We start from the raw sequence: 22,174 nt of genomic DNA, 5'->3' as shown, positions 1-22,174 counted from the left end.
TTTACTTACTCACTTTTCTTTGCTAGAAATGAAGGCTGTCTCCAAATGAGTAAGTTGAACGTGCAGTGACCTCTCTGAGGCGGTTACAACTTTTGCTTGGTGGGGCACAGCCGGTAGCTCCACATGGTATAGGAGGAAGGAGAGAGAAGAACACATGACAGACACAAACCCAAACGACCCTGCCTCTGCCAGCTCTCCATCCACCTGCCACCTCTAGAACCCATCTCCTCTAGAACCACCCTAATACCAGAGACTTCCTGCTGAGAAACACCATGGCAACCAAATAACCTCCTATTGATTGGCCAAGCTGTTACAAATTAGACATTAGACAGCTTCATAAACACAGTCATTAGCATATAAAGAGATGAGCGGAGGGCACAGAGGGGAGAAGGGAGATCATTTGGGGACATCCTAAAGTTCCCTTAGGCCTTTTGTAACGATTGCTGAGGGCCCACCAGGGTCCCTGAACACACACAGGCAGCCACAAGGTGCCCAGACCAGACTCTGTCCTCACAGTCGTTTATCAGTCTACCTGCAGGCTATTGGAAGGAGGGTGAGTAGTGAGGCAATGACAGGGGCCACAGCTGGGAGACACTGCCCTAGGCCAGATAGGGTGCAGCTCAGGTCAACCCTAACCCCAGCCATAGCAATACCCCAGATTCATGTCCACATCCCTGTTCAACAGTGAGCCTAACCAAAACCCTAAACCTAACCATAAGAATAACCCTAGCTTGGAAGATAGAAGATGGTGCTGCAGTGGATAGGTGGACAGGTCTTATGGGCTGCTGACCAATTATGCTATTTTATGTTGTTTTTTACTCTGATCTTTTTTTTACATAATATTTCCGCCCTCATTTCCTATGACAGAAAACAGCTTCTGAACAGTATAACATTGATCATTAACCTTGATTTGGATGAAGATTTCTACTTCAAAAAGTCGGCAGCTATGGACGGACTGCTCATTCTGAACCAGGTCCTAATCCTCGGGATTTGAAAGAGAAAGAGACCGCTAAAGAGAGGCAAATGAGTGGGCTCCTTGACGAGACTACGTTGTCGAGTTAAGAAACCGCCTCTATCGTCCTTTCTATTGGTGAAAGTACAATCACTGGAGAACAAACTGGATGAGCTCCGTTGGAGACTATCCTATCAATGGGACCTGAAGATCTGCAATATCCTATATTACTCGGAGTCGTGGCTGAACAAAGACATGGATAATATACATCTATCTGGTATTTCTGGTGCGCAATCTATGATGTTTAGGAAGTCTCAAGGTTTTGCTTGCCTGAGTTAGAATACCTCATGATAAGCTGCAGACCATACTATTTACTAAGATAGTTTTATATATTTGTTGTACTAAGACTGCACTCAACGAGGTGTATAAGGCCATTAGCAAAGTAGAAAATGTACATCCAGAGGAGGAGCTCCTAGTGGCCGTTGATTTGAATGAAACTGAAATACGTCTGAAATACGTCTTACCTCATTTTTACTAGCATGTCACCAGGGCAACTAGAAGGGATAAAACTCTAGATCACCTTTACTACACATACAAAACTCTCCTTCACCCTCCATTTGACAAATCTGACCATAACTCTATTCTCCTAATTCCTGCTTACAAGAAAAACTAAAACAGGAAGTACCAGCGACGCGCTTAGCAGATGCTAAGCTACAGTACAGCTTCGCTAGCACAGACTGGAATATGTTCATTGATTCATCCGATAACATTAAGGAGTTGACCACATCAGTAAAGGGCTTCATTAGAAAATGCATCGATGATATAATCCCCACATTGACCGTGCATACATATTCCAACCAGAAAACATGGATTACATACATCCTTTTCAAGGAGCGGGACACTTATCCAGACGCTTATTAGAAATCCCACTACGACCTCAGATGAGCCATCAAGCATTCAAAACGTCAATACAGGACTAAGATTGAATCCTACCACGCAGGCTCTTATGCTCGTCAGATGTGGCAGGGCTTGCTAACGATCATGTATTGCAAAGGCAAACCCATCCGTGAGCTGCCCAGTGACACGAGCCTACCAGACAAGCTAAACTCCTTCTATGCTCGCTTCAAGGCAAGCAACACTGAACCACGCATGAGACCACCAGCTGTTCTGGACAACTGTGTGATCTCGCTCTTTGAAGCTGCTGTGACTAAGATCTTTAAACAGATTAACATTCACAAGGCCACAGGGCCAGACAGATGACCAGGACTTGTACTCAGAGCATGTGCTGGAGAGCTTGAGAGTGTCTTCACTGACATTTTCAAACTCTCCCTGACCCAGTCTGTAATACCTCAGGTTTCAAGCAGACCACCATAGTCCCTGTGCCCAATAATGTTAAGGTAACCTGTCTAAATGATTATCGCCCCAAAGCACTCACATCTCACATTGAAAGGCTTGTCATATCAAATCAAATGTTATTGGTCACATACACATATTTAGCTGTTGTGCCTTCTTCACCACACTATCTGTGTGGGGGGACCATTTCAGATCGTCAGTGACATGTACGCCGAGGAACTTGAAGCTTTCCACATTCTCCACTGCAGTCCCGTCAATGTGGATAGGGGAGTGCTCTCTATGCTTTTTCCTGAAATACACAATTTGCTCCTTCAGTGAAGTGGAGGTGCTGCTTTCCCTTCACCACCTGGAGGCAGCCCGACAGGAAGTCCAGGACCCAGTTGCAAGGGGCGTGGTTCAGACCCAGGTCCCAAGCTTGATGATGAGCTTGGAGGGTACTATAGTGTTGAAGGCTGAGCTATAGTCAATTAACAGCATTCTTTCATAGGTATTCCTCTTGTCCAGGTGGGATAGGGCAGATCTATTGGGGCGGTAAGCAAATTGAAGTGGGTCTAGGGTGCCAGGTAAGGTAGGTGGTCTAGCTTCTCGAAGAACTTCATTATGACAGAAATGAGTGCTACGGGGCGCGATAGTCGTTTAGTTCAGTTACCTTTGCTTTCTTGGGTACAAGTGTTTAGCTTGTCTGGGAGCTAGACGTCAGTGTCCGCAACGTGACTGGTTTTCCCTTTGTAATCTGTGATTATCTGGAGACCCTGCGACATATGTCTTGTGTTTGAGCTGTTGAATTGCGAAACCACTTTGTATCTGTACTGACATTATACCTGTTTGATTGTCATGGCTCATATCAACACGATCATCCCAGACACCCTGGACCCACTCCATGTCACATATCTTCCCAACAGATCCACCGGTGGAATTTCTATTGCACGCCACACTGCCCTCTCCCACCTGGAGAAGAGGAAAACCTACTTGAGAATGCATTTTATTGACTACAATACAGCTAATCGTTCAAGTTCACTACTACCAAATCAAAATCAAATCAAATGTTATTTGTCACATGCGCAGAATACAACAGGTGTCGACCTTACAGTGAAATGCTTACTTACAAGCCCTTAACCAACAATGCTTTAAGAAGTTTTAAGGAAAAAAGAGTGTTAAGGAAAAAATAGATAAGTAAAAAATAGGAAATAAAAGTTATAAATAATGAAACAGCAGCAGTAAAATAACAAGCAAGGCTATATACAGAGGGTACCGGTACAGAGTCTATGTGCAGGCTCACCGGTGAGTCGAGGTAATTGAGGTAATATGTACATGTAGGTAGAGTTAAAGTGAATATACATAGATTATAAACAGAGAGTAGCAGTAGCGTAAAAGAGGGTATCCCTTTAATTATCTGTTCAGGAGTCTTATGGCTTGGGGGTAGAAGTTGTTAAGAAGACTTTTGGACCTAGACTTGGCGCTCCGGTAACGCTTGTCATGCGGTAGCAAAGAGAACAGTCTATGACTAGGGTGGCTGCATGGAGTCTTTCACAATTTAGAGCCTTCCTCTGACACCGCCTGGTATGGAGGTCCTGGATGGCAGGAATCTTGGCCACAGTAATGTACTGGGCCGTATGCACTACCCTCTGTAGTGCCATGAGGCCAAGCAGTTGCCATACCAGGCAGTGATGCAGCCAGTCAAGGTGCTCTGGATGGTGCAGCTGTAGAACCTTTTGAGGATCTGTGGACCCCATGCCAAATCGTCTCCTGAGGGAAATAGGCTTTGTCGTGCCCTCTTCAAGACTGTCTTAGTGTTTTCGGACCATGATAGTTTGTTGGTGATGTGGACACCAAGGAACTTGAAGCTATCAACCTGTTCCACTACAGCCCCGTCGATGAGAATTAGGGCGTGCTCGGTCCTCTTTTCCCTGACTAACCTCAGGAACCTGTGACTGAACACCTCCCTCTGCAACTGGATCCTGGACCTCCTGACGGATCACCCCCAGGTGGTGAGGGTAGGCAACAACACATCGACCACGATGACCCTCAATAAAGGGGCCCCTCAGGGGTGCGTGCTTAGTCCCCTCCTTTACTCCCTGTTCACCCATGACTGCATTGCCACCCTCAACTCAAACACCATCATTAAGGTTTCTGGCGACACTGATGGTTGGCCTGATCACCAACGACGATGAGACAGCCTATAAGGAGAAGGTCAGTGACCTGGAAGTGTGGTGCCAGGACAACAAACTCTCACTCAACATAAGCAAGACATACTGTTGGAGCAGATCGTAGCTACAGGAAATGGAGGGCCGATCAAGTGTAGTGATCCACTTTGCTGTAGTGGAGCGGGTCAAGTGCTTCAAGATATTATTGTCCAAACACACCAACACAGTCATGAAAAAGTAAGGCTGAAAATATTTTTCATGGGCCCTCAGATCCTCAAAAGTTATACAGCTGCCCCATTGAGAGCATCTTGACTGGCTGCAACACCGCTTGGTATGGCAACTGCCTAGCATCCAAACGCAAGGCACTATACGAGTGTACTGCGTACGTCCCAGTAATCACTGGGTCCGAACTCCCGGCCATCCAGGACCTCTATACCAGTCGGTGTCAGAGGAAGGCCCTAAAAATTGTGAAAGACTCCAGCCACCAAAATCATACTGTTCTTGTCACGGTTTTCATGTGGTGAAGGAGAGTCGGACCAAAATGCAGCGTATATATTGCGATCCATGTTTTAATAAACAAACGTAACACGAATCTAAATACAAATACTACAAAAACAATAAACGTAAAGAAAACCGAAACAGCCTATACTTGTGTAACCTAACATAGACAGGAACAAGGACACTAAGGACAATCACCCACAATACAACCAAAGAATATGGCTGCCTAAATATGGTTCCCAATCAGAGACAATGATAAACACCTGCCTCTGATTGAGAACCACTTCAGACAGCCATAGACTTTCCTAGAACACCCTACTAAGCTACAATCCCACTAACATACACACCAAAACCCCCAGACAAAACACACCACAATACAAAAACTCCATGCCACACCCTGGCCTGACCCAATACATGAAGAAAAACACAAAATACTTAGACCAGGGCGTGACAGTTCTCTCTGCTACCACGCGGCCAGTGCCGGCTCCAGGCATAAGTGGCATAAGCAATCTTTAGGGCTCCAGTCCTCTAGGCCTCCCCAAAATTAACATATATATTTTTTTTTTAGGAACTCAGTCAGGGTCTCAGATTGGTAAATTAGAGTTAGATTAGTAGAATACACAATGTGCAAGTTAAAAATTTGGTTGTGCACAAGCTATTTTTCTCGTGTTATTTTTACATTGGTAAATTAGTCTAGCCTGTTATCCCTAACCCCATTGATTTTGTAAGTCACTCTCACTCAGATATCATGAGATGGCAAAATGTGTATAATTGCAAGAAATTAGCTTTAAAATAATACATTTATAAAAACCTATTTTTGCTTTGTCATTATGGGGTATTTTGTGTAGATTGATTAGGGGAAAAACGATTTAATCCATTGAAAATTAAGTTTGCAAAATTGAGTCCCTGAGCTGACAAGGTACAAAATCTGTTGTTCTGCCCCTGAACAAGGCAGTTAACCCACTGTTCCTAGGCCATCGTTATACAGTAATTAAGAATTTGTTCTTAATTAACTGACTTCCCTAACTAAGTAAAAAATTATTGGGTATGATATAACAAGCTTGGCACACCTGTATTTAGCAAGTTTATCCCATTCCTCTCTGCAGATCCTCTCATCAGTTTGGATGGGGAGAGTCGCTGCACAGCTATTTTTAGGTCTCTCCAGAGATGTTCGATCGGGTTCAAGTCCGGGCTCTTGCTGGGCCACTCAAGGACATTCAGAGACTTGACCCGAAGCCACTCCTGCGTTGTCTTGGCTGTGTGCTTAGGGTCATTGTCCTGTTGGAATGTGACCATTTGCCCAAATCTGAGGTACTGAGTGCTCTGGAGCAGGTTTTCATCAAAGATCTGTCTGTATTTTGCTCCATTCATCTTTCCATTGATCCTGACTAGTCTCCCAGTCCTTACCGCTGAAAAACATCCCACAGCATGATGCTGCCACCACCATGCTTCACATTAGGGATGATACCAGGTTTCCTCCAGACATGACGATTGGCATTCAGCCCAGAGTGTTCAATTGTGGTTTCAGAACAGAGAATCTTGTTTCTCACCTGAGAGTCCTTTTTTCACCTTTTGGCAAACTTCCTTGCGGTCCTTCATCTGCCTTTTACTGGGGACTTGCTTCCGTCTGGCCACTCTACCATAAAGGCATGATTGGTGGAGTGCTGCAGAGATGGTTGTCCTTCTGGAAGGTTCTCCCATCTCCTCAGAGGAACTCTGGAGCTCTGTCAGAGTGACCATCCCCCGATTACTCAGTTTGACTGGGCGGCCAGTGGCCAGCTCTAGGAAGATTCTTGGTGGTTCCAAACTTCCATTTAAGAACGATGGAGGCCACTGTGTTCTTGGGGACCTGCAATGCAGAAAAGTTTTTCTACCATTCCTCATATCTGTGCCTCGACACAATCCAGTCTTGGAGCTCTACGGACAATTCCTTCAACCTCATTGCTTGGTTTTTGCTCTGACATGTACTGCCAACTGTGGGACCTTATATATGTCCATGTCATGTCCAATCAATTTAATTTACCGCAGGTGGACTCCAAGCAAGTTGTAGAAACATCTCAAGGATGATCAATGGAAACGCCTATTGGGCGGCGCACAATTGTCCCAGCATCGTCCGGGTAAGGGGAGGGATTGTAAGGGGGGCTTTACAAGTAGGCAGTCATTCAAAATTAGAATTTGTTCTTATCTGACTTGCCTAGTTATATAAAAGTCAAATAAAAAATGTATAAAATAAATAAAAACAGGATGCACCTTAGCTCAATTTTGAGTCTAATAGCAAATGGTCTGAATACTTATGTAAATAAGGTATTTCTTAACCTGTTTTCACTTTGCCATGATGTGGTGTTTTGTTTAAATCAGTGAGGATTTTTCAAATTTAATCCATTTTAGAATATGACTGTAACGTAACAAAATGCGGAAAGGGGTCTGAATACTTTCCGAATGCACTGTAAATTTACATTTTGTGTCACTGGCCGACATGTGATACCCCATAATGTCAAGAAGGAAATCTGCTTTTCGATTTTTTAAATAAAAAATAAAAAGATGAAATGTCTTGAGTCAATAAGAATTCAACCCCTTTGTTATGGCAAGCCTAAAGTTCAGGAGTATAATTTTGCTTGTCAAGTTACATAATAAGTTGCATGAACTCACTGTGTACAATAATATTTTTTAACATGATTTATGAATGACTACCTCATCTCTGTGCCACACACATACAATTTTCTATAAGGTCCCTCAGTCGAGCAGTGAATTTCAAACACATATTCAACCACAAAGACCAGAGAGGTTTTCCAATGTCTCGCAAAGAAGGGCACCTACTGGTAGATGGATAAAAAGGGAAAAAGCAGACATTGAATATGCCTTTGAGCATGGTGAATTTATTAAATAAACTTTGGATGGTGTATCAACACACCCAGTCACTACAAAGATACAAGCGTCCTTCCTAACTCAGTTGCAGGAGAGGACAGAAACCTCTCATGGAATTCACTATGAGGCTGATTGTTAATTTAAAACAGTTCCAGATTTTAAAGCTGTCAAAGGTTGTGTAGTTACAGTACTTCACAATAATACAATGATAACCTAAATGGCAGAGTAAAAAGAAGGAAGCCTGTACAAAATACAAATATTCTACAATATGCCTCCTGTTTGTAATAAGGCTCTGTCGTAACCGGCCGCGACCGGGAGGGCGCAGTGCGCGCTAACCAAGGTTGCCAGGTGCACGGTGTTTCCTCCGACACATTGGTGCGGTTGGCTTCCGGGTTGGATGCACGCTGTGTTAAGAAGCAGTGCGGTTTGGTTGGGTTGTGTATCGGAGGACGCATGACTTTCAACCTTCGAGCTGTAGCGATGAGACAAGATAGTAGCTACTAAACAATTGAATACCACGAAATTGGGGAGAAAACAGGGGGGGGGGAATAAAAATAATAATAATGTCTGCTTTATCCTAACCCTATCTTCATCATCCCGTAGCACGCGTTCCAGCAGGTATATCTCACTTGTCACCCCCAAAGCCAATTCCTTCTTTGGCTGCCTCTCCTTCCAGTTCTCTGCTGCCAATGACTGTAACGAACTACAAAAACCTCTGGAAACTGGAAACACTTATCTCCCTCACTAGCTTTAAGCACCAGCTGTCAGAGCAGCTCACAGATCACTGCACCTGTACATAGCCCATCTATAAATAGCCCAAACAACTACCTCTTCCCCTACTGTATTTATGTATTTATTTATTTTGCTCCTTTGCACCCCAGGATTTCTACTTTGCATACTAATCTACTGTCAAATCTACAATCCAGTGTTTTAATTGCTATATTGTATTTACTTCGCCAACATGGCCTATTTATTGCCTTTACCTCCATTATCTCACCTCATTTGCTCACATTGTATGTATACTTATTTTTCTACTGTATTATTGAATGCATGTTTGTTTTACTCCATGTGTAACTCTGTGTTCTTATATGTGTCGAACTGCTCTGCTTTATCTTGGCCAGGTCGCAGTTGTAAATGAGAACTTGTTCTCAACTTGCCTAAATAAAGGTGAAATAAAAATAAATAAAAATCCTCATCATCATCACCATCATCGTCACCACCATCCTTATGTGGTAGCTAATATCCTGACAATATATCTAAGGTCATTAGCCACATGTAAGGCATGTAAGGCAAGCTTACAGTTTAACCACTGTAACCGAGCAACCTGAGGTTAAACAACATTCAATCGATACATTCCCCTGTACATCCACTAGATCAATTCTTATAATGAGTTTCAACGAGAACAGACATCGTTAAAAGGCTGTTTGTGTTAACGAGATGTACATCCCAAGGTCCCAGTACGTTTAAAGCCAGCTCAATACATCTGCTCTATGTGAATCTGATGGCCAATTATTATTGATCCAGAGGGTTCGGACATGGGTGGATTCACCACCTGGCAATTCTGGCAAATGCCAGAAGGACCGGACCATATTTTATTGGCTGGCTGAAATGGACAAATATTACATGTAAAAATAGAATGGACATAGCCAGATGCCCATGAGCCAGTTTTTTTGTGTGACTTTTGCACTATTTCGCTGTTGTCATGATCGCTGTTGTCATGACCCCCCCCCCCCCCCCCCACCAAGATGGGCACGGCCTCGCTTTCTGATTGGCTGAGCTGAGGTGGCGCAAATGTCACATTCAAAGTCAAACGTGCAGCATCAAAAAGAGTAAGACCCGCTCTGACTCTGTCAGCCACTCAGTAAAAACAGAAAAATGGAATGGTAATGCCGAAAAAGTTAGTGAGACCAAAAAAGGCCTCTTTAGGTCGATGCTGCTAATTGTGTGAAATTAACCAACATATTTGCTAAAAGTTCTGGTTCTGCTGGTCCGAGCTCTGTGTCTGTGTCTGTGAGAAATTACAGATTGTCTGTTGTGGTGCAGTCGAGGTAGGAATAAAACTGAGAAAGAGGATCACGCACACTGACACAGATCATGTAGCCTACTGCAAGTTCTACTTGGAACCAAACAGGTTCTATATGGAACCAAAAACGGTTCTTCAAAGGGTTCTCCAATAGGGAAAGCCAACTAACCTTTTCAGGTTCTAGATAACACCTTTTTTTCTAAGAGTGTAAGATCATGCAATCATGGGAAGCTGAATAGCATGACTTCGGAAATCCAGTGTCTGTGAGACCTGATGCAGAGAAAAAACGTTACTGATCATCAGCAAAGCTAGTACAAACCTAGCTCGTACAAAGCTGCTCAAAGAATCAAATCGAAAAAAAATACATTTTGCACATAATACTTAGTCATTGACTACGGATTTAAGGAGGGGGGGGGGGTTCTGCTCTCTCCTTTCCCTGGGATGTGGCAGTATAGCTCACTGGTAACTGAGTGGGTGGCCAAGCACTGGTGTAGAGGCCATGCATCAGGTCATTTGCATTTTTCAGGAACTGTAAAGAGAGACATGAATCATGATTACCCATCCCAAAGCAGGGATAGGACAAAGGTATCGTGTTGTCAAATATAAAATCCCTGATGAATCAAGAAAAACTTCACATCCATATTGGAGGGTACAGGTTTCAAGAATTAGGCTAGCTTTCTCTCTCTCTCTCTCTCTCTCTCTCTCTCTCTCTCTCTCTCTCACACACACACACACACACACACACACACACACACACACACACACACACACACACACACACACACACACACACACACACAATCAATGTTTCCTATGGGTATTCATTGACCATATCTCTCTCTCTCTCCCTCTCACACAGAACACACAGATACACACAGCTAGCATGACATCTCTCTCTGTCTCTCTCTCACACACACACATATAGAGAGAACACACACACACATTTACTGTCATTAACTAAACAGACATCAACATTTTAATTTTTTTATTTCACCTTTATTTAACCAGGTAGGCAAGTTGAGAACAAGTTCTCATTTACAATTGCGACCTGGCCAAGATAAAGCAAAGCAGTTCGACACATACAGAGTTACACATGGAGTAAAACAAACATACAGTCATTAATACAGTAGAAAAATAAGTCTATATACGATGTGAGCAAATGAGGTGAGATAAGGGAGGTAAAGGCAAAAAATGGCCATGGTGGCGAAGTAAGTACAATATAGCAAGTAAAACACTGGAATGGTAGATTTGCAGTGGAAGAATGGGCAAAGTAGAAATATAAATAATGGGGTGCAAAGGAGCAAAATAAATAAATAAATACAGTAGGGGAAGAGGTAGCTGTTTGGGCTAAATTATAGATGGGCTATGTACAGGTGCAGTAATCTGTGACCTGCTCTGACAGCTGGTGCTTAAAGCTAGTGAGGGAGATAAGTGTTTCCAGTTTCCAGAGATTTTTGTAGTTCGTTCCAGTCATTGGCAGCAGAGAACTGGAAGGAGAGGCGGCCAAAGTAAGAATTGGTTTTGGGGATGACCAGAGAGATATACCTGCTGGAGCGTGTGCTACAGGTGGGTGCTGCTATGGTGACCAGAGTGCTGAGATAAGGGGGGACTTTTCCTAGCAGGGTCTTGTAGATGACCTGGAGCCAGTGGGTTTGGTGACGAGTATGAAGCGAGGGCCAGCCAACGAGAGTGTACAGGTCGCAGTGGTGGGTAGTATATGGGGCTTTGGTGACAAAACGGATGGCACTGTGATAGACTGCATCCAATTTATTGAGTAGGGTATTGGAGGCTATTTTGTAAATGACATCGCCGAAGTCGAGGATTGGTAGGATGGTCAGTTTTACAAGGGTATGTTTGGCAGCATGAGTGATGGATGCTTTGTTGCGAAATAGGAAGCCAATTCTAGATTTAACTTTGGATTGGAGATGTTTGATGTGGGTCTGGAAGGAGAGTTTACAGTCTAACCAGACACCTAGGTATTTGTAGTCTACATATTCTAAGTCAGAACAGTCCAGAGTAGTGATGCTGGACGGGCGGGCAGGTGCAGGCAGCGATCGGTTGAAGAGCATGCATTTAGTTTTACTTGTATTTAAGAGCAGTTGGAGGCCACGGAAGGAGAGTTGTATGGCATTGAAGCTCCTCTGGAGAGTTGTTAACAGTGTCCATAGAAGGGCCAGAAGTATACAGAATGGCGTCGTCTGCGTAGAGGTGGATCAATGACTCACCAGCAGCAAGAGCGACATCATTGATGTATGCAGAAAAGAGAATCAGCCCAAGAATTGAACCCTGTGGCACCCCCATAGAGACTGCCCGAGGCCCGGACAACAGACCCTCCGATTTGACACACTGAACTCTATTCGAAATGGTTGGTAATCTGTTTGTTGACTTGGCTTTTGAAGACCTTAGAAAGGCATGGTAGGATAGATATAGGTCTGTAGCAGTTTGGGTCAAGAGTGTCCTCCCCCCTTGGAACAGGGGGATGACCGCATCTGCTTTCCAATCTGGGAATCTCAGACGACACGAAAGATTGAACAGGCTAGTAATAGGGGTTGCAACAATTTCGGCAGATAATTTTAGAAAGAGAGGGTCCAGATTGTCTAGCTCTTTCAGAACATCAGCTGACTGGATTTTGGAGAAGGAGAAATGGGGAAGGCTTTGGCGAGTTGCTGTGGGGGGTACAGTGCTATTGACCGGAGTAGGGGTAGCCAGGTGGAAAGCATGGCCAGCTGTAGAAAAACGCTTATTGAAATTCTCAATTATAATGGATTTTTCGGTGGTGACAGAGTTTCCTATCCTCAGTGCAGTGGGCAGCTGGGGGAGGTGTTCTTATTCTTTACAGTGTCCCAGGACTTTTTGTTTGTTTGTGTTGCAGGAAATTTCTGCTTGAAAAAGCTAGCATTGGCTTTTCTAACTGCCTGTGTATATTGGTTTCTAACCTCCCTGAAAAGTTGCATATCACGGGGGCTGTTCGATGCTAATGCAGAACGCCATAGGATGTTTTTGTGTTGGTTAAGGGCAGTCAGGTCTTGAGAGAAACAAGGTCTATATCTGTTCCTGGTTCTACATTTCTTGAATGGGGCATGCTTATTTAAGATGGTGAGGAAGGCATTTAAAAAAAATAACCAGACATTCTCTACTGACGGGATGAGGTCCATATCCTTCCAGGCCAGGTCGATTAGAAAGGCCTGCTCGCTGAAGTGTTTCAGGGAGCGTTTGACAGTGATGAGTGGAGGTCGCTTGACCGCTGACCCATTACGGATGCAGGCAATGAGGCACTGATCGCTGAGATCTTGGTTGAAAACAGCAGAGGTGTATTTAGAGGGCAAATTGGTTAGGATGATATCAATGAGGGTTCCCGTGTTTACGGCTTTGCAGTGGTACCTAGTAGGTTCATTGATCATTTGTGTGAGATTGAGGGCATCAAGCTTAGATTGTAGGATTGCTGGGGTGTTAAGCATATTCCAGTTTAGGTCACCTAGCAGCACGAGCTCTGAAGATAGATGGGGGGCAATCAGTTCACATATGGTGTCCAGAGCACAGCTGGGGGCAGATGGTGGTCTATAGCAGGCGGCAACGGTGAGAGACTTGTTTTTGTAGAGTTGGATTTTTTTTAAGTAGAAGTTCAAATTGTTTGGGTACAGACCTGGATAGTAGGACAGAACTCTGCAGGCTATCTCTGCAGTAGATTGCAACACTGCCCCCTTTGGCCGTTCTATCTTGTCTGAAAATGTTGTAGTTAGGGATGGAGATTTCAGAGTTTTTGGTGGTTGTCCTAAGCCAGGATTCAGACATGGCTAGGACATCCGGGTTGGCAGAGTGTGCTAAAGCAGTGTAACGATCTTCGTCTTCATCGGATGAGGAGTAGGAAGGATCGGACCAAGACGCAGCATGGTAAATGTCCATTATTATATATTATCACAGAACACGAAAATACAAAACAACAAAGTGAATGTAAGAAATAAAAATTGAAAGGGCGTGACACGAAAGGGCGTGAAACAGTCCTGAAAGGTGAAAACACAAAACAGGAAACAACTACCCACAAACACCAGGTGGGAAAAGGCTACCTAAGTATGGTTCTCAATAAGAGACAACGATAGACAGCTGCCTCTGATTGGGAGCTATACCAGGCCAAACACATAGAAAAGAAAACATAGAAAAACAACATAGAATGCCCACCCCAACTCACGCCCTGACCAAACCAAAATAGAGACATAAAAAGGATCTCTAAGGTCAGGGTGTGACATTACCCCAACCCCCCGACTCCTCGCCCCCGACCCCGGACTGGGGACCCTTGCAGCGGGCCCCGAATAGGAGGGCGACTCTGGCAGCAACGGACAGGCGGGAGACTCTGGCGGCGCCGGACAGGAGGGCGGCTCTGATGGCTCCGGACAGGAGGGCGGTTCTGGCGGCTCCGGACAGGAGGGCGGCTCTGGCGGCTCCGGACTGACGGGCGGCTCTGGCGGCTCCGGACTGACGGGCGGCTCTGGCGGCTCTGGACTGACGGGCGGCTCTGGCGGCTCCGGACACGAGAGAGACTCTGGAAGGAGAAGCCGCAGAGGCAGCCTGGTGCGTGGGGCTGCCACAGGACCCACCAGGCTGGGGAGACCTACAGGAGGCCTGTCTCTGATTGAGAACCATACTTAAGTAGCATTTTCCCACCTGGTGTTTGTGGGTAGTTGTTTCCTGTTTTGTATTTTCATCTTTCAGGACTGTTTCAATTTTCATTTCTTACATTCACTTTGTTATTTTGTATTTTGGTGTTCTGTGATAATACAGAATCGTGGACACTTAGCATGCTGCGTTTTGGTCCGATCCTTCCTACTCCTCATCCGATGAAGACAAAGATCGTTACAAGCAGTGAATAATACTGCAACCTGGAGTACATCCGGGCAGCGAGGAGGCTGAATCCTCGTCAGGCGAGGTGAATCCTCGTCAGGCAAGCTGAAGTCTAGGTGTCACGCCCTGACCTTAGATATCTCTGTTTTCTATATATTTTGGTTAGGTCAGGGTGTGACTAGAGTGGGTACTCTAGTGTTGTATGTCTAGGATTTTGTATGTCTAGGGTTTTGTATGTCTAGGGTTGTTGTAGGTCTAGGGGTTTTGTATTTATATGTTGGCCTGATATGGTTCCCAATCAGAGACAGCTGTTGATCGTTGTCTCTGATTGGGGATCATATTTAGGCAGCCCTGTTTCCCACTTTCTGTTGTGGGATCTTGTCTATGTGTAGTTGCCTGTCAGCACTCGTTTGTATAGCTTCACGTTTCGTTTTGTTATTTAGTTAGTTTGTTCAGTATTTCATTCTTTTAATAAATAAGAATGTATGAACACCACACTGCGCCTTGGTCCAATCCTTATAACAAACGTGACACAAGGTATCTTATTTTAATTACATCATATATCGGAACACAATGACATTGCACATCTCACTATTAATCAGTGGTAAATGTACGTAGGTAAAAACGCTTGAAAGGACAACTTAAGTAGTTTTTTGGGGTATCTGTACTTTACTTCACTATTTATATTTTTGACAAGTTCTGCTTTTACATCACTACATTCTTAATAAAGAAAATAATGTACTTTTTACTCCATACATTTTCCCTGACACCCAAAAGTACTTGTTACATTTTGAATGCATAGCAGGACAGGAAAATGGTCCAAATCACGCACTTATCAAGAGAACATCCCTGTTCATCCCTACTGCCTCTGATCTGGCGGACTCACTAAACACAAATACTTTGTTTGTAAATTAATGTCAGTGTTGTAGTGTGCCCCTGGCAATATGTAACTAAAAAAAAGTTAAACGAAGTATGCTGTCTGGTTTGCATAATATAAAGAATTTGAAATGAATTAATTTTGATACTTAAGCACATTTAAAACCAAATACTTTTCGACTTATACTCATGTATTATTTATTACTGGGTGACTTTTACTTTTACTTGAATCATTTTCTATGAAGGTATCCTTACTTTTACTCAAGTTTGACTTCTGAGCACTTTGTCCACCACCGCTATTAATATCATCACTATGATGAGGTTATGATGTACAGATCCTCTTTTTATCTTTCCTGTCCAAATCATTCTAAAGTATCTCAAAATTGATTGTGTAACTCAAAGTTACTCATAGACGATTTGGAAAGGCTAATATACAGTTAAAGTCGGAAGTTTACATACACTTAAAGTTGGAGTCATTAAAACTCATTTTTCAACCACTCCACAAACTTCTTGTTAATAAACTGTAGTTTAGGCAAGTCAGTTAGGACATCTATTTTGTGCATGACACAAGTACATTTTCCAACAATTGTTTACAGACAGATTATTTCACTTATCATTCCAGCCTCATGATGCCACTGTATCACAATTCCAATGGGTCAGAATTTTACATACATTAAGCTGACTCTGCCTTTAAACAGCTTGGAACATTCCAGAAAATTATGTCATGGCTTTAGACGCTTCTGATAGGCTAATTGACATAATTTGAGTCAATTGGAAGTGTACCTGTGGATGTATTTCAAGGCCTACCTTCAAACTCAGTGCCTTTTGCCTGATATCATGTGAAAATCAAAAGAAATCAGCCAAGTCCTCAGAAACAAATTGTAGACCTCCACAAGTCTGGTTAATCCAAATGCCTGAAGGTATCACATTCATCTGTACAAACAATAGTAAATACCATGGGACCATGCAGCTGTCATACCGCTCAGGAAGGAGACGCACTCTGTCTCCTAGAGATGAGTGTACTTTGGTGAGAAAAGTGCAAATCAATCCCAGAACAACAGCAAAGGACCTTGTGAAGATGCTGGAGGAAACAGGAACAAAATAATCTATATCCACACAAAAAACGAGTCATAAATCGACATAACCTGAAAGGCCGCTCAGCAAGGAAGAAGCCACTTCTCCAAAACCGCATAAAAAAGCCAGACTACGGTTTGCAACTACACATGGGGACAAAGATCGTACTTTTTGGAGATATGTCCTCTGGTCTGATGATTAAAAAATATAACTGTTTTTCCATACTGACCATCGTTATGTTTGGAGGAAAAAGGGGTGAGGCTTGCAAGCCGAATAACACCATCCCAACCGTGAAGCACACGGGTGGCAGCATCATGTTGTGGGGGTGCTTTGCTACAGGAGGGACTGGTGCACTTCACAAAAGAGATGGCATCATGAGGCTGGAAAATGATGTGCATATATTGAAACAACATCTCAAGACATCAGTCAGGAAGTTAAAGCTTGCTCGCAAATGGGTCTTCCAAATGGACAATGACCCCAAGCATACTTCCAAAGTTGTGGCAAAATGGCTTAAAACATTTCTAGGGCTGGCCTTCCGCTGAAAAGGCAGAACGCGAAATTCCTAAATATTTTTTTGAAATATGTAACTTTCACACATTAACAAATCCAATAGAGCAAATTAAATATAAACTTCTTGTTATTAATCCACCCATTGTGTCCGATTTCAAAAATACTTTACAGCGAAAGCACAACATGTGATTATGTTAAATCACCGCCAAGTCAAAAAAACACACAGCCATTTTTCCAGCCAAAGATAGGATTCACAAAAAGCAGAAATAGAGATAACTGTCACGCCTTGGTCTTAGTATTTTGTGTTTTCTTTCTTTATTTGGTCAGGCCAGGGTGTGACATGGGTTATTGTGGTGTGTTTTTGTCTTAAGGGTTTTGTGGGGTGTCTATGTAGTCTATGGCTGCCTGAGGCGGTTCTCAATCAGAGTCAGGTGATTATCGTTGTCTCTGATTGGGAACCATATTTAGGCAGCCATATTCTGTGAGTGTTTCGTGGGTGATTGTTCCTGTCTCTGTGTTAGTTGTGTTTGCACCAGATAGGGCTGTTTCGGGTTTTCGTTATTTAATTTAGTTATTTTTGTAGTTTCTGTATGTATAGTTTTTCCTTCATTAAAAATATCATGAATCATCATCACGCTGCATTTTGGTCCGATCCTTGTTCTACCTCTTCGTCAGAGGAGGAGATAGAAGAGAGCCGTAACAGAATCACCCACCACACATGGACCAAGCAACGTGGTAACAGGCAACAGCGGCAGCAGGAGCAGCGCGACAAAAATGTCTGGACTTGGGAGGAAATCCTCGACGGGAGAGGACCCTGGGCTAAACCAGGGGAGTGTAGCCGCACCAAGGTGCAGCGAGAGAAGGACTGGACATGGGAGGATGAACTGGACGGTGAAGGACCTTGGGCTCAGCCTGGAGATTATCGCCGCCCCAAGGAAGAACTGGAGGCGGGGAAAGCGGAGAGGCGATGGTATGAGGAGGCAGCACGGCGACGCGGATGGAAGCCTGAGAGTCAGCCCCAAAAATGTATTGGGGGGAGGCTCACAGGGAGTATGGCTATGCCAGGTAGGAGACCTGCGCGAACTCCCTGTGCTTACCGGGGGGCTAGAGAGACCGGGCAGGCACCGTGTTATGCTATGGAGCGCACAGTGTTTCCAGTGCGGGTGCATAGCACGGTGCGGTTCATACCAGCTCTTCGTATTGGCCGGGCTAGAGTGGGCATCGAGCCAGGTAAGGTTGGGCAGGCTTGGTGCTCAAGAGCTCCAGTGCGCCTGCACGGTCCGGTCTATCCAGAGCCACCTCCACACACCAGTCCTCCGGTGGCAGCTCCCCGCACTAGGCTTCCTGTGCGTGTTCTCTATCCAGTTCCACCAGTGCCAGCACCACACATCAGGCCTACAGTGCGCCTCGCCTCTCCAGCGCTGCCGGAGTCTCCCGCCTGTTTAGCGCAGCCTGAGCTGCCAGTCTGCATGGAGCAGCCAGAGCTGTCAGTCTGCATGGAGCAGCCAGAGCTGCCAGGTTGTATGGAGCAGCCAGAGCTGCCAGTCTGCATAGAGCTGCCAGTCTGCATAGAGCAGCCAGAGCTGCCAGTCTGCATGGAGCTGCCAGTCTGCATAGAGCAGCCAGAGCTGTCAGTCTGCATGGAGCAGCCAGAGCTGCCAGGTTGCATGGAGCAACCAGAGCTGCCAGTCTGCATAGAGTTGCCAGTCTGCATAGAGCAGCCAGAGCTGCCAGTCTGCATGGAGCTGCCAGTCTGCATAGAGCAGCCAGAGCTGTCAGCCTGCATAGAGCAGCCAGAGCTGCCAGTCTGCATGGAGCAGCCAGAGCTGCCAGTCTGCATGGAGCAGCCAGAGCTGCCAGTCTGCATGGAGCAGCCAGAGCAGCTAGATCTGCCAGTCAGCCAGACTCTTCCAGATCTGCCAGTCAGCCAGACTCTTCCAGATCTGCCAGTCAGCCAGACTCTTCCAGATCTGCCAGTCAACCAGACTCTTCCAGATCTGCCAGTCAACCAGACTCTTCCAGATCTGCCAGTCAACCAGACTCTTCCAGATCTGCCAGCCAGCCAGGATCTGCCAGAGCCAACTACCTGCCTGAGCTTCCTCTCAGTGCTGAGCTTCCTCTCAGTGCTGAGCTTCCTCTCAGTGCTGAGCTTTCCCTCAGTGCTGGGCTTTCCCTCAGTGCTGGGCTTTCCCTCAGTGCTGGGCTTTCCCTCAGTGCTGGGTTGCCCCTCAGTGCTGAGCTGCCCCTCAGTCCCGAGCTTCCCCTCAGTCCCGAGCTTCCCCTCAGTCCCGAGCTACCCCTCAGTCCCGAGCTACCCCTCAGTCCCGAGCTGCCCCTCAGTCCCGAGCTGCCCCTCAGTCACGAGCTGCCCCTCAGTCCAGTGGGGTTCTGGGTGAGGACTATTCGGCCATGGTCGGCGGCGAGGGTGGATTATCCCAGGACGCGAGGGGGAGGAACTATGACATTAATGGAGTGGGGTCCACGTCCCGAGCCGGAACCGCCACCATGGACAGACGCCCACCCGGACCCTCCCTATGGTTTTGAGGTGCGTCCGGGAGTCCGCAACTTAGGGGGGGGGGTTCTGTCACGCCTTGGTCTTAGTATTTTGTGTTTTCTTTATTTATTTGGTCAGGCCAGGGTGTGACATGGGTTATTGTGGTGCCTTTTTGTCTTAAGGGTTTTGTGGGGTGTCTATGTAGTCTATGGCTGCCTGAGGCGGTTTTCAATCAGAGTCAGGTGATTATCGTTGTCTCTGATTGGGAACCATATTTAGGCAGCCATATTCTGTGAGTGTTTCGTGGGTGATTGTTCCTGTCTCTGTGTTAGTTGTGTTTGCACCAGATAGGGCTGTTTCGGGTTTTCGTTATTTAATTTAGTTATTTTTGTAGTTTCTGTATGTATAGTTTTTCCTTCATTAAAAATATCATGAATCATCATCACGCTGCATTTTGGTCCGATCCTTGTTCTACCTCTTCGTCAGAGGAGGAGATAGAAGAGAGCCGTTACAATAACATTAATCACTAACCTTTGATGATCTTCATCAGATGACCCAAGTTAAACAATTTAAAGGCAATACTACCAAATGCTAATTGAGTGTAAACTTCTGACCCACTGGGAATGTGATGAAAGAAATAAAAGCTGAATTAAATCATTCTCTCTACTATTATTCTGACATTTCACATTGTTCAAATAAAGGGGTGATTCTAACTGACCTAAAACAGGAATATTTATTAGGATTAAATGTCAGGAATTGTGAAAAACTGAATTTAAATGTATTTGGCTAATGTGTATGTAAACTTCCGACTTCAATTGTACAATAGGTACCATTGACTTGCGTTGATTGCCCTTCCTACTTTATCAAAAACGGATTACTGTTTTATCTCTAACCAAGTGGATTATTTATCTTTAGGTTCCCTACTGGTATATATAAAATGTTCAGAGCTTCATTAGATTATTACTTCATTAGATTATAAATTTAACTTTCTCTAAATGACTAAATTTTAGATTAATGGGTTTCAAAATATTTTTGTTGGAGTGACTCAAAGATTTGAGATTAGACAGATTACATTTTTAGTTTAGCAAGACTCCACAGAAAGTGTTGACGAAAAATGTTGGTGTCAAAGTGTTTTCTGTGAGAATTACAGGAGGGTGCATTTAACTCCAAACCAGCCTATTTGTGTTTATTCATTCACAACTAGGATGTGTAACACTTTATTTTAAGGGTTGGTAATAAACCATTTATAAGGCATTTATAAATGGTGTTTGCCATTTATAAATCATTACTGTCACATTAATGAATCATTTACTAATCATTAGCGAGTATTTTTGCAGTCCCTAATCTAAAGTGAGTGATATTTATACTTTATAAATACTTTATAAATGTTTTGAGTGACGAGTGTAATTTCTCACAGAAGGATGGGCACGGCATTGGTAGACATTCCCGCTGTACCTGGTAAAAGAACAAGCACACAGCACGGGATTTTTAAAGGGAATACTGCATATATAACTTAAATAACACTTACAAATGTGGGATTAATGATGAATACATGGTGAGCAAACGGTTTGTACATGCCTTCTAAATGGTTTGTTATGGGCCGTTCAAGTAAAGGTTCACCCTAGGAGGTTGCCGGGCCCAGCACAGGCAGTGTGGTGCCTGGTCTTCAGGTACCAGTGATGCCAGCGTTAGCTGCACAGACTCCTTAGCTGCTGCTGCAGCAGTTAAGTGTAGTGGACGTAGGATGAAAACACACAGAGAGAGAGAAAGAGACACACACACATACTGACACATGTACTATGAGTTTATTGATATTTTGGCTCTATATTATATATGTAATAGTAATTAACCCTTTGGATAAGGGGGGGGACATGTTTGACAGCCAGGCACTTATATTTGCAATATAAGTAATTACACTTTCATAAGGTATTATGAGCCAATGGTTATCTATTAGGCATTTATTCAGTAATCTTTCTTCTTTATCTAATAAATGTGTTTATTCATTCACATCTAGGATGTTGCCGGGCTCAGCACAGGCAGTGTGTTCCCCTGGTTTTCTGATACCAGTGCTGTGGGAAAGGATGCTAGGCTTAGCAGAGACAGCTCAGAGGTGAGTGCAGTGAGACAGAGTGACAACAGAGGAGAACAAAGAGAATTAGAAACATACAGACAGTGAATGACATACCAACGGACAGACAGACAGTCAGACAGAGAGTGAGAGAGAGAGAGACAGCAGATGTAGAGGCATACTCCACAACAGGGAGGCAATAACATAGGCAACTATAGTATGGCACTACAGTACCAACTCGGTGGCCTTGTGTCCAACCTGAGATTGGAAGGTTATGAGTTCAATCCCTGTCTGAGTCATACCAAAGAATGTAAAAATGGGACACTTGGCACTCAGCATTAAGGAGATAGATTGTGGGTATGGTCCAGCGGTATACTAGCATCCTGTCCAGGGGGTGTACTTGCACACTACAGAAACAGGAGATAAGCTCCTGCTCCTATTAGCCATTCCGACTTGCACAAGCCAAGGCTACTTACTTACT

Source organism: Oncorhynchus nerka, linkage group LG16 (genome assembly GCF_034236695.1).
Source record: "Oncorhynchus nerka isolate Pitt River linkage group LG16, Oner_Uvic_2.0, whole genome shotgun sequence".
Lineage (NCBI taxonomy): Eukaryota > Metazoa > Chordata > Actinopteri > Salmoniformes > Salmonidae > Oncorhynchus > Oncorhynchus nerka.
This window is presented reverse-complemented; position numbering follows the sequence as displayed.